This window comes from Nycticebus coucang, chromosome 23, assembly GCF_027406575.1.
Source record: "Nycticebus coucang isolate mNycCou1 chromosome 23, mNycCou1.pri, whole genome shotgun sequence".
NCBI lineage: Eukaryota > Metazoa > Chordata > Mammalia > Primates > Lorisidae > Nycticebus > Nycticebus coucang.
The window spans coordinates 29,283,377-29,296,047 of NC_069802.1; the positions used below are offsets into that span (position 1 = coordinate 29,283,377).

Below are 12,671 nucleotides of genomic sequence, written 5' to 3' on the forward strand. Positions count from 1 at the left end.
ACTTCTGTCCTCAAGGAAATTATAGTCTAAATAGGAAGAAAAGACTTGCACTCACAAATCTATTTTAAAACAACTCATCCTTAGAAGTATGAAATGTTCCCTGGCATCTGTGCAACATGCACATTAAATTACTTAGCTATCTTCTTAAACCACTTCCCTTAGAACCCCAATTCCACGGCACGTAGACATCTACAGTGTCCAAAGCTTTCTACTAATTTCAGCCTCTTCGAATCTGACTACCTCAACTGCTGCCTTTGTCCAAGCTCACCCAGACCAGCAGAGAAACTCTGCCTCTTCTTAGGGACACACAACAAACAATATTCTCAGAGTATTTGTAAAACTCTAGTTGACTCTGAAGAATATGTTTGTAGGATTCCATCTGTCAAAAGAATACACATAATAAACAAGCATACAGGGAACGTGACACGGACAGCCAGCTTGGAGAGTCATTTGTTACGCCTGTTCTGCAACAGTCCCAGGCTTCAGAGAGAGGGAGCTCTTACAGTGGAACAGTTGCCCTGACCCCTGACAGTAAAAAACCCCTGGGCAGTAAGGCCTGGAAGGGAAGGAGGCAAAGACCAAGTCTTGGCCAAAAGTTAGTGTTAAGGGGAGGTGAACCGGAGCATAAAACAAATGTGTTCACATGAACATCTAAACTTCTTTACCGTAATTCAGAGATCCATTAATAAGAGCACTTTTGTTTTCTTTTTGACATTGGATCATGTATCAGATATAAAATGGTTGTCATACGTGGGGGAAGGGCATCCCGCCTCCCCCGGCTGCTGCTATATTCTTATTCCACTGCCTTCCCTGTAGGGTCTCCATGGGGGCTTGGGCTGCTGCTCACCACATCTGCCGTGAACGGGAATCATGACTGCTGCCTTCATTAACTTGTAGCATCTCTACAGCATGGCGTATGCAAATAGCACTTGGCAATAAATTGCCAGGCTCCCAAGTGCCCAGTTAGTTCTTTCTCCTCTTTTTTTTTTCTTTTTCTACATGTCTTCTCTTGTCTGCTTACCCCTTCCTGATTCCCAAGCTCCTTTCTGTCTCTTTTTCCTACTGTTGTTACCCCGCCTCTTATTTCTTCATTCCTCCTTTCTCTCCTATTTTTGTAACCTCCTCTCTATTTTCCCCTCTTCCCCTTTATTTTAGCTCCTCTCTTTCCTCCTCGCTCCTTAAATTTTCCCTCATCTCTCTTTATTGCTTTCTGCTTCTCGTCTGCCTCACTCAGCCCCAGGAGATAAATTTCCATCAGACCTGAATGTGCCCAAAGCCTATTTTATATACTTCTTTAATCAAAAGGACTTCACAGTTTGCTCAGAAAACATCAATGGAAATCTCTAATAAATCCAACAAGAGTGGCCTTTTAATTTTGATTTCCCCCTAGTCAAATGTACAGCTTTAGTAAATGTGCCCAGAAGTACAGCAAGAGGAACACTAGAGGAGGTTGGTGGCCAGAGGGACCCTAGAGAAGGTTGGTGGCCAGAGGGACCCTAGAGAAGGTTGGTGACACACCTGTGTTCAGGGTGGCAGCTTCCATGAGGGAATGCAAACCCACAGCCCTTGGTTTCCTGAATGCCAATTATCTCAAAGACGTTCAGATGAAAAAATCAGTTCCCTGGAAACAGTTGGGATATTCATTTTTAAGGAAATCTTTTAAAACTTTACATACTTTGATTAAAAGGATAAACCAGTCCTTGACATCTTAAAATACTCACACTTGTATAAAAGCGTTTCAACATGACCAGCAGCCCTGCAAGTGAAGATTCCCGGCACACTCCCCCGTTCTCCCCATCTGTTATCTTTTATAATGTTCCTTCTCATTTTCAGCGTAGATTGTTCATAATAATGGGAATGGGAGCAAGGGAAGACAGCGAGGGAAAATCTCCTCCCCTCCCCTTGTCTAACAGCGTCACCCACACACTTTTATTTCTCTTGCCGTGTGCTGAGCTGAGTCTCCCAAAGTGGGAGATGGGGCTGACAGAGGCACAGCAGACACAGGGCAGAGCTTCTCCATCACTGCTGAGCCTCAGAAGCACCTGAAAGGTTTGCTCAGATGCAGATTGCTGGGCCCCATCCTGAAAGATTATGACTCAGTAGGTACAGGGTTGGGTCAGAGAATTTGCATTTCTTAAGTCCTGGGGATGCTGAGCCTGCTGGTCTGGGGAGCAAACTTGGTGACACACAACAGCATATGTGGTGGTGTCACCTTGCTCATACCCTGCTTGTTTGGGAAGCTTCTTCTGACACAGATTTGTGTGTCTTTGTCTGTAAACTGGGATAACTACATCACAGTTTTAAAGACATAAATATGATAGACATCAAGTTCAACAAAAGTGAGTTGTCACTGTCTGGTGCTGGATGGCCAACTTCAGTGGTGTGTTCCATCAACGTGGGACAGCTACGGTTGTCCTACATACGGCCCAGGCAGTGTTTGGGGTACTGGGCGACATAATTTCACATTAGAAGAGGTGCAGAAAGGTAGGAAGGGTTAGCTACAGATCAGCAGTCTCAAACTGAAATGCATGTTGCAATCATCTGGGGAACTTCAAAAATTAAAAAATAGTGGCTACTATGCTTGGTGATCCTGAGGTAATTGCTCTGGGGAAAATCTTAAGCATTAGGACCTACAAAACTCATTGGGTAATTGTAATGTGCGCAAAGGTGAGAAATATTGAACAAGATGTGTAAGACATATAAGGAACTTTTATCGCGAAAAGCATCACCTTCATTGTGATAAGTCTTCTAAGGTCAAATGACTAGATTGGCTACATTGGAAACTCAGAAGGTGGTTGTGTGTGTGTGTGTGTGTGTGTGTGTGTGTGTGTGTGTAAGGAGTTGGGGATATAACAGATCTCACTTCTGATGATTTCAGTTCAGTTAAGTCTGAAGGGATTGATGTTCAAAAATCCTTTTCTCAAAAAAGAAAAAATTCCAAACTCCTTAATTTTTTTTTGCAGTTTTTGGCCGGGGCTGAGTTTGAACCTGCCACTTCTGGCATATGGGGCCCGCACCCTACTCCTTTGAAGCACAGGCACTGCCCAAAATTCCTTAATTTTTAAAAACTTCATGTTATAAAGAGCTACATTTGAGAACCGCTGACCTAGAAGGTCATCCAGGAATCTATATACATGATTCACTATCTCACTTTACTGCTCCCTTTCAAAACCAAGTATAACTTCAGTTCAATTTTGTGGTTGTAAATGGTCTTCTGGGGCATTAATTTAATATATGGTTATGCCTCTTTGGGATTTCCTTTCATTAATTAATAATTTATAGCCCATTCCCATTTTTAAAGCACAGGATGAGAGATATAGTTGGAAGCAGTTAGACCTCTGGGCTTCAGACACCTGCCTCCTTCCTCTTTGGAATCATTTCCTGCTTCATTTTCTTTCGCTGCTTTGGTTTATGGTCAATGTAATTGTTAGAATCAAATATATTTGTAAAGCATCACTTTAATGCTTAGTAATGTCCATTTTACCTAGAATGTTGTTACTATTCTTTTCCTAAAAAATAAAGATGTTTGTATTTTTTTCTATTGCTTTTTAAAAATTTGCCACACACATGTACTTAAAGGCTTAAAAAATCTATTCATAATCTCACAGTCTCAAGGATCAGGAGTCCAGAAACAACATAGTTGGGACTTGGGATTGGAGTCTCACAGGGCCACAGCCAAGGTGTAGGTTAGGCTGCGTCTCCTTCTGGAGCCTGACATCCTCTTCTAAGCTCATGTGGCTGTCGGCAGAATTCAGTTCCAGCCTAGGAACACTTAGCACTTAGAGGTGCCATGGTCCCTTTCCATGTGGGCCTGTCACAGACTCCTTAAAATATAGCAGCTCCCTTCTTCAAAGCCAGCAAGGGAGAGTCTCCCCAGTCTGTCAGGGAGACAGCCTGCAGACTTACAGAGGGTAGCCTAACCATGGACGTGACCTCTCAGCTGTCACATTGGCTCTGCACATGTCAGCACTCAAAGGGAGGAGCTGTGAGAAGCTCTGACTCATTAGGAGTCACCACGAAGCGTGCCCATCATAGTGGGTTTATGAGGAGATGGTGACCCCAGTGGAGCAGGATTGCTTCTGGGGTCACATCTCAAGCACAGTTAATTCCATCCTCAGTTGTTGGCCTGTAACCCCAACATCTCCTTGGGGATTTCACCAAGAACAGCACCAAACTCTTCCCTGATCTCTGCAAGTGTTCTGATGTGGCCAGAGGAACCAGGAGGAGGAGAGAGTTCTTGGATGGGGCTTTTTCGCCCCACTCAAAGTGACTGCGAACTTCTGCTCTAAGACATTTAAGAGTTGAAGACAAATGAGGGTGAAATTATAGACACGAAGTTTTAGACAAAGTTCATTTATATAAAAAGCCCAAAGCCTCAGTTATGGAGGGGAGGAAGAGAGGGGGAATTTAGTGCATGCACAGGAAAGCGTGGGATACGGTGGCTGGGACAGGGAATACGCTGCTAATTGCAAAGGGCAATTACTCTTTCATCAGGAGCCCTCGGCGTTATTCTTAGCCTTTCCTAAGACTGAGTGACCTTCAGGAAGTCGCTTCATTCCTGCCAGCTTCTGTCCCTCTGTCAGCAAATTAGGGATTAAGATCTTCCTTTCCAATCATGAAGAGCTGTGGGGAATAACTGGTTTGGTTCAGCACTTGAAAGACTAAGATAAAAGAGCTTCTTGAAGTACAAAGTATTACTCATGTACTTTAGAATTATGAAGGTACAAGTCCCGTGTTAAAATGTTATGTCCTTTGCCTTATCAGAGTTCTCTGCTGGGCTCCCAACAAGCCAGGCTTTCTCAGGAGAAGATGGTCTATCAGCATAATAGGTGACGTGAGTTGCCTGAATTCCAAGGACTGACAGCTACAGCACAAGTGCTCTTGTAGGCTCAAACCTTGTACCATTTCCTACTTTGGGCAGGTGGCTTAGCACCTCTGGACATGAAACTATCCTTTAAAGATCTGAGATATTGATGTCCCATAGATGAGAACATAAATGGCTTACTGCTATCTTTGGTGTAAGAGTGGTGTAAGAGTGTAAGAGTGGTGTAAGAGTGTTGCTGGGAGGTATTAGAGCCCTCAGTTTCCTTCTCTTCCCTGGTACCTACTTACTCAGGGTTCTTCTTTGCTTGTCAGTCCCTCCCCAGTCCTCAAGCTCCCTGAGAGCAGGTGCTGCTCTTCTTTTTCTACACTATCCTCAGATAATCAATAAATATTTGCAAATGAATGAATGACCCCCAACCAAAAGAGCAAAGGCCAACCCAGTACAATGTTTATCTTCCCTCCCTTTCCTCTGTTCTCTTCCCTTCATGTCTATCCTGGAAGAGGTGTTAACTCTTTCCTTGAAAAATGATCTAATGATAGGGGAAGTGAAGGGGCATGACTCTTTTAGTAAGAGAACAGACTTGCAATAGTTTAACCCCTTTTATTGGTTTTATGAAGTGCCACTCAAATATTTTAAGAGCAGTCTCAACTGGTGACAAGGAACTTTTTTTTTTATTCTTTTGCAAGAGTTGTCACTGGGTTGATTATCCAGGCCCCATATTGCTCATCGAACACTATTCCCTCACATGAATAATGGGATCCATGTAGCTTAATTATCCCATTCACCTTTGCAATGTATTTCAAAGATTGGAAGAAAGAGATTGGGAGGGTGGTGGCTCACAGGTCCACACGTGCATTACTCAGAGCACGCTCACTGCTGCCGCACACAGCCCCAACAATTTAGTGACACAAAACAATAAAGTTTCCTTTATCTTTCATCTTCTAATCCTCTGTGGGAGAGTTGGGGACAGGATGGGGGCTCTTTTCTACCCTTTTATTAAGGACACTGCTTCCACACGTGGTTCACTCCTGCCTGTGTATCCTGCCCTGGGTCATCTCCATCCGGGGCTCACTTGAGAGAGGAGAGAGAAAAAGACTGGGTGGGGCCTTTGATGGGCCTGTCCAGGAGTGACAGACATTTCCCTGGTCAGACATGAGTGACACAGCCTCACCTGACTTCAAGGGAGGCTGAGAAATAGAGTCTTCCCATGTGTTCAGCCAGAACATAAAATTTTTTTTCTTAAATTTTCTTTTTTTTAATTTTTTTAGACAGAGTCTCACTTTGTTGCCCTGGGTAGATTGTTGTGGTGTCACAGCTCACAGTGACATTAAACTGGAGCTCAAGTGATTCTCCTGACTCAGTCTCCCCAGTCTCTGAAAGTACAGGCACCCACCACAATGGGTGCCAGCTTCTGTCCCTCTGGCACTTACACCTTAATTCCAAAGTACATGAGTACTACTTTGTACTTAAAGAAGCTCTTTTATCTTAGTCTTTCAAGTGTTGAACCAAACCAGTTGTTATTCTCCACCGCTCTTCATGATTAGAAAGGAAGATCTGAATCCCTAATTTGCTAACAGAGGGACAGAAGCTGGCAGGGATGAAGTTTTTCTATGTTTAGCAGAGAGGGGGTCTCACTCTTGCTCAGGCTGGCCTTAAACTCCTGAGCTCAAGCCATCTACCTGCCAGTGTCGACATCACTCAGGGCCCCAGGATCCTTCCAACATCTTGTTCTGCTAGCCCTTGACTACAGGACTGTTCCCACCTGCATCGTGTAGACTGGGTCACTATCATGTTCATGTCCTGAGGGGAGGTCAAATAGTCACAGTCCACAGGCAAGTTCATTTCCGGATAACACAAACACTATATACATCACTATTATTCACAATGGCTCAAACTTAGTAACATGGACCATCCAGTTCCGGGGAAAACTAGGAAATGTGCTCTCCAGCTGAACAGCTGTGTCTGAATAAAAAAGCAGAGACTATATTGGGGGGAACAACTAGCAACTCTGATGAACTCCACGCAACTTCCCTCTACTCAATTTTTCTGGTTAATATTCCTAAAGATTTTCTATGATTCAGCTCATCATCCTAAGTCATCTTTGTTAGTCTGAAAGCCATGTATCTATCGATACTTCAAACTGAAATACCAGCATTAAAAAATAATAAGTCTCCATCTTACGAATGCTTTGAGGTTTCCCACTTCCCTTAGAAGTGAATGCGTAACAGGATAAAAGCAGCTTTATCCAAGAAGGCTTGTGAATACGATTTGCTGTACATGGGACCGAGTTTGTCTAAGCACAACCCCCCCAAAGCTCCGTGGAGCAGTAAGACTGTGTGTCCGTCTACTTCAATAGCATTATTCCCTTACATTCTTTCCGGAAGAACTAACTGGTTCACAAAAATGTATCACTGGGAGCCCTATAAATATTTTATTTTTTAAATTCACATGTTTCTTAAAGAACCTGCTGTGAAACTTTGGATATTTTTTTAGCTAAAACTAAAAACAAATCCCGGGCTCCATTCATCACTACAAGCTGCTGGCAGTGAACCTACCCCATAACATCAGATCATTTTCTATTTTTTGCAAGCCCCACTGAAATATGTTCATTAATAGAATTTGTCACTAACTGACAAATAGTCCAGTGATTCTGGCAAGCATTCAAAGCTTCATTAAAATAAATTAGTTGCCAAAACTCTGGAAGTCTTTTCCAAGCTGTAGGTCAGCTGAGTATATTAGACTGTAAGATCTCGTAAATCTGTGTTGATTAATTTAATGTGAGAAAAATGAAAAGGAGGAGAACTTGTCAAAGGAAAATGTGAAAAAAAAATTGCATTTAAAAAATCTATACACATTCTAATGGCTTATGCTTAGCATATGATATTCCAGATCGCATAGAATTTTAGAAAATTGGACAAAACTTCTCATCTCAAGCTCTTGCTGGCTGTTAATCCTTTTCATAGACACATGTGGAGCATCAACTACTTGTTCAATATTTAATATATACCACGGACTTTTCCAGCATTGGATACATATTGATGACCTGTTCTCAATAGACACTTAGAGTCTAGGGTTAGAAGTGAAAAATTAATAAGTAAGCAAAAAAACACTTAAGAAAAAATTATGACATATTCAATGTAGAAAAAGGACAGAAGTCTGTGAAAGAAACTCTTATGGGCACAGGAAACCGAGGAATGGTATGATGTTAAATTGTATATCTCTAGTAGGCTATGCTAAAGTGCCCAGCTGTTTGTTCAAACACACTTTAGATGTTTACTATGCAGGTAATTTGCAGATATGATTAACATTAATAATAACTAACTTCAGGTTGTTTTAGGTAAATCTTATTATCCTCGATAATGTGAGCAGGACTCACTCATTCAATAAATGAAGGCCTTAAGAGCAAAAACTGAAGTTTCTCAGAAAAGAAGGATGTCTGCCTTGACTGTAATGAAGAAATCCTGCTTGGGTTCCAGCCTGCTCACCTGCCTATAGGTTTGGGACTTGCTAACCTCATAATCTCATGAGGCCAATTCCCTAAATAAAGAGAGAAACTAGTTAATAAAAATTAAGGAAAAAAATTAAGAAAAAATTAATCTTTTCAGTTGATGACACAGCAAGTGAAAAAACTCTAAGGCAAGAAAGGGCCTATTGTATTCAAGGCACTGGTGAAGATTCCTTTGCTAAATCACTATGATTGAGGGAGGAAGTGATATGGGAACACCGGGGGGACATGGAGAAGCCACACAGAGCCTTGCAGGCTGGATATGAGTCAACGTGCAGGGGAAACCATTCAAGGTTCAAGCAGGATGGTGACGTGATCTATGTTTGTAAAATACTCTTTGGCAGTTGATGGATTTGGTCAGGGAGGAAGAATGTGTAAGGAAACAGCAGTGAGGAAGATGCTCCCATAGTCTAGCCAAGATATGATGGTGCGTTCGACTAAAAGTGTGATAGTTGAGATGGAGTCAAAGGATTGAGTCCACATGTTGGAGCTAAAAATGGGAGGATTGGATAAATGGACTGAGCGTGGCCAGAGGGAAAGGAAGACAGTGTAGGTAATTACAAATTTTCTGATTTCAACAAATGGACAAGTATCGTTCCTATTTACTAAGGTGCAGAAAACTGCAGTGAAGGGGATATTGAATAAGGTTGGGGGCATATGGTGTTAGTTATCAAAGATTTAGAATTAGTCATGTAAAATTTGATAAATGCCAGTGACTGGATAAATAATTATGTATAGCTAAGAGGGATATTTAGGCTGAAAATAAAAAATATATTTATTTATATGCCAATACCTATATATGTATATATATAGTATTTAAGGCCATGAAATGGATAATTACTAACAATCGTAAGAAAAAATAACAAGTACTGAATACATATAATAAACCAGCTTTTTCCAAAGCACTTTACGTATAACTACTTCTATTTATTCTCTTAGTAGCTCTATGAAATAGTTTTGTTTTTGTTTTTGTTTTAGTAAATAAAATCACTGAGGCCCAAAGTAGCGGTGAGGTTGTACGTCCCCCAAGGTCACAGCTGGGAAGTGTCAAGTCTGAGATTAGAACCAAGGAAGGTAATCTAGCTCTGCAGCACCTGCTTTTGACCCCTGAGAATGACTTAGAAGAGATAAAAAAGAAGAATTCAAGCTTAGAGGGGGATGGAAATCTGCATTTAAAGGAGGACATGACAGCAAAGGAACCAAAAAGAAGCAACCAGAGAGAGAGGAGGAAACCGGGAGGACAGGACGTGGTGTCCGTAAACTCAGACAATAGTCCTTCAGAAGCAGGTGCTGAGTGCTGCCCAGTCGACAAGCAAGATAAGGACAGAGAGGACTGTGTTAGCTGGGCTCTTTGATGCCACGCAACAGAATCTTGTCCTGCCTTACAGGAAAAAAAAAGTCCCCGAGAGGATCTAGGGCAGCTCACAGAAGGGAATGCAAACATGAGCACCACGGGCCTTGTAGGAGAGAAGCAGCACCTGGGAGTTTCCAGGTATTTGTTTAGGAACAAACGGTGATGAAGGCCACAGTACTTCTTAAGTGACAGCCACATAACTGGCCAGTGCACCTCACCTCTCCGTGCTGCAGCCATGCTCAAGTTCTTTCCATTTCCTGAACAACCAGATTCTGCACCTGCAGTGGGAAACCTGGAGGAGGCGGTTATACTTGGCGAGGGAGAGGATTTGGGCTGAGGAGCTTCAAAAACCCTACTTTGGGGCGACTTTCTGTTCCTGCCCCAGAGCTCTGCTTTTCCAGCATTTCCCAACACATTTTCATCATGGTCTTCACAACAGTCTTATCTACAGGCTATTTTCTTTCTAACATCATTTATACAAACAAGAAATCACTTGTGGAGTCTGGCTCCTGCTGGACATAGTGCGTTTTTGCATGTTTTTCCTGGGACTTTTCTTGCTGTTGGGAATGGAAGGTTTCCCATGCCATCTTAAATCATGCCTCCCCCATGTGAGTCAAGGCCCTGCCTGCCTAGTTTTTTCCTTTCTTAGCATTCATTCTTACCTGTAATAAGTCATTAGTTTGTTTACTGTTTTCTGAGATGGGAGACAGGTTGCTGCCATCTCACCTGTCACATACACGCGGTGTCAGGACTTTTCGTGGCTCAGAGCTGGTCCTCACTAACTACTTGTTGCTTGAATACATGAAAGTGATCAAAACACCTTGAACAGCTCCCTTCCTAAATAACCTTGAGAGACAGCTGTAACTAAATTCAGGCTTCAGGGAATTCCTACTGACTCTAACTAACTCTTGCTGTCAGAATCCAGCTTGTCCTGGCCTCTGTTCTGCCCTTTCAGGTGAACTCCCTGTGCAGGTCTGGTTACTGATCCCCTCTTGAGCTGCAGCCCGGGGCATGAGCTCCCCACTCTCCACCACATACTCAGTTTAAGGATATTTCTGTGCTTCTGTTTATCTGCAAAAGAAAACAACAAAACAAAACAAAAACCCTTGGCACAAAAAGAAAGGTTAAGGAAACAATGCTTTTGTCTTTAGATGCCTTACAAGCTAATTATAAAATAATCACCACTCATGGAATTACGGAGGTAAAAATATAACAGAGTCTAAAAATTAGTCTGCAAAGCCCCAAGAAACACTTTAAAAGCATCTTTTGTGAGCCTATTAGCCTCACTATAAGTGAGTGGGGTAAGAAAAGAGTTAATATTTGAGTCAGCCTGACCAAGTTATTATCATATAAATGATTTTGTATAAGGAACAAATTTATATGGTATGAAATACAACGTTAGAGAAATGGGTAGAAATATATTAAGGTTAATAAATCATGAAACGCTTCAGGAGTGGGAAGAGAATGCTAGAGAACTGGCAGGGGGCTAATATGACCCATAAAGATTTTGATAATAATCATTAAAACATGATGAAGGGAAACGAGAGGAGAGAACCATGCCAACAAACAGGGTCCATTCTGAATACGTTAATGAATCCTTTTAACACAGTGCATTGTACATTACCATAAAGTGCCTTCCTGTACAGTAGGTCATATCATTGCAAAGCCACATTAAGAGGAATATTAACATTTTTATGGAAAGAAAACACAGTGCAGCATATTTGTGAGACTGACCTAGAATCACAAGTTATTTGGTGACAGAACTAGGACTGAGGCATAGTGTGGTGCTTTATACAGTTCTATTTTGCCATAGCAGCCTCCGCTCACCATACAGAAAACTTTAAACAATATAATCTACAAATAGTAAATGAAAGCATGGCTTTCAACCACTGAGGAACCTCAAAGGACCATTTCACTAGAGTAGATAATGTTACCCCAGAAGACTAACTTCTTGTCCTTTGTAAAAACTCCCTTCCTTCTGTTGTTCAAAGATCCTTGGTTAGCAAAGAGAAATGTTTAGAGTGAGTGAAAATACCACCTACCAAATCCTTCATGCTGAGGACCTTTTTTTCTTAAGCATTCAAATAGGTCAATAAGGGAATAAGCAAAACCACTTCCTTCTGAAGTGATATTTAAACCATTGCAGGTAGGCCAATGTACAACCTAATTTCTATTTTCATTTTTAATATGTAAACTATTGATCTTCAAAAAATTCTGAAGGAAGCTTGCCTGAGACAGGCACATAATATGTTCAATAACATATACATGATGGATTCCACAACATTGAGAAAGGACAAAATCAAATTTAACAAAAATTGGGCCAAAGGAAGTATCGCTATTTGGCATCACAGTGTTTAACGTCCCAGAAGTCAAATATTCAGGTTTTCTTTGTATTGGTTTGGCATCAATCAGCAATGACACTTGTGGTTTTTAGAGTTCTTTTTAGATCTTCCCAAGCATAGATCCCAAACACACCACGTCAATGCTATATCGTTGTCTCATTATGCAGTCCATCCACCTTTCTAACTCATACTTTGTTTTGTCCATAAAGAGATCATAAAATTTTGCTTGAAAGTATCTCAGGAAAGGAAGAACAAACAGTGATTCAAATAGCAAGTTAGGGTCCATCACAAGAAAGTAAATAGCACCACTTCTGTAGCTAAAATCAAAATTGGATCTTCCAACCACAAATGTGCTCCAAGATGAAGTTCTTCATGGAAAAAAAAAAATTACCAAACATTATTTGAAATAAGTAAGTGCCAAGAAAGGACAGGATTACTCCCTCTGTGGTTGACTGTTGCAGCTTGTGCTCTGTGAGTAATTTAGGCCTCTGAGCCCCCACGGTGGTTGGGGGTGGTTGGGGGTGGGCTGTAATATTCTTCCTGGAACTAATAGTAGATTACACATGTTTTCAGCCACCACACACAACTGGGTAATTTACTGCTTGTCAGCAGCAGAATCAAGGCACCATGTAATCTGTGCAATGA

The 12,671-nt window shown here is 41.6% G+C and overlaps 1 protein-coding gene across 5 annotated transcripts in view; it reads left to right on the plus strand.

The window, feature by feature from the left end:
- Positions 1-12,671, plus strand: part of KCNIP4 (potassium voltage-gated channel interacting protein 4) — a 460,638-nt gene that overhangs the window by 387,068 nt on the left and 60,899 nt on the right. The window lies entirely within an intron of this gene.